The sequence below is a fragment of the Prinia subflava genome, chromosome 26, assembly GCF_021018805.1.
Source record: "Prinia subflava isolate CZ2003 ecotype Zambia chromosome 26, Cam_Psub_1.2, whole genome shotgun sequence".
Taxonomy (NCBI): domain Eukaryota; kingdom Metazoa; phylum Chordata; class Aves; order Passeriformes; family Cisticolidae; genus Prinia; species Prinia subflava.
Genome location: NC_086272.1, coordinates 3,312,460 through 3,312,978, shown reverse-complemented (window position 1 = coordinate 3,312,978; position 519 = coordinate 3,312,460). Strand labels below are relative to the sequence as shown.

The 519-nt window shown below is 72.3% G+C and overlaps 1 non-coding gene across 1 annotated transcript; it reads left to right on the top strand.

Annotated features, from left to right (window-relative positions):
• The first annotated feature begins 235 nt into the window (after window positions 1–235).
• Window positions 236–319, top strand: LOC134562246 (small nucleolar RNA SNORD45). Its single transcript, XR_010083116.1, has one exon. It is a non-coding gene; the product is annotated as a small nucleolar RNA SNORD45 (small nucleolar RNA).
• Window positions 320–519: the final 200 nt, after the last annotated feature.

Genomic DNA, 519 nt, shown 5'->3' with positions numbered 1-519 from the left:
CCAGGGAGGCCGCTCAGGCCGATGGCGGTGCCGCCGAGCCGGGGCCGCGGGAAGGGCCGTGCCGGGGCGGCCCCGGGGGGGTTTTGTCCCGCTGGCTCCAGCGCCGTGCCAAGGGCTGCGCCCCGGGGCCCAGCTGCAGCCGGAGGGAGCGAACCGCGCTGGGAACAGCGGCTCGGGGCTGGGAGCGCCGCGCCGGACGGGGACGGGCACGAGGAGGAGGAGGAGGCGCTTGCCGGGCCCGGGATGAGCGCTGGCATGTATTATCTGAGCCCAGCTGATGTCTCTCACCGCTTTAGCTCTAGAATTACTCTGAGGCCCGGCAAGCCGCCGATCCCTGCGGCAGTGGAGCTTTTCCCAGGCTGGCATCGAGTCCCCATGGCCGAGTTTGAGGCGGCTGGAGGAGAGGGGGCCCCGGTTGGGCTGTGCCCCATTGCCGGGCGGGGCAGGTGCAGCTGTGGCCGAGGCGTGGGGTTTGTGGCCACGAGGGGCTCTCAGGTGGCCCCAGTTGCCTGCTTTGGG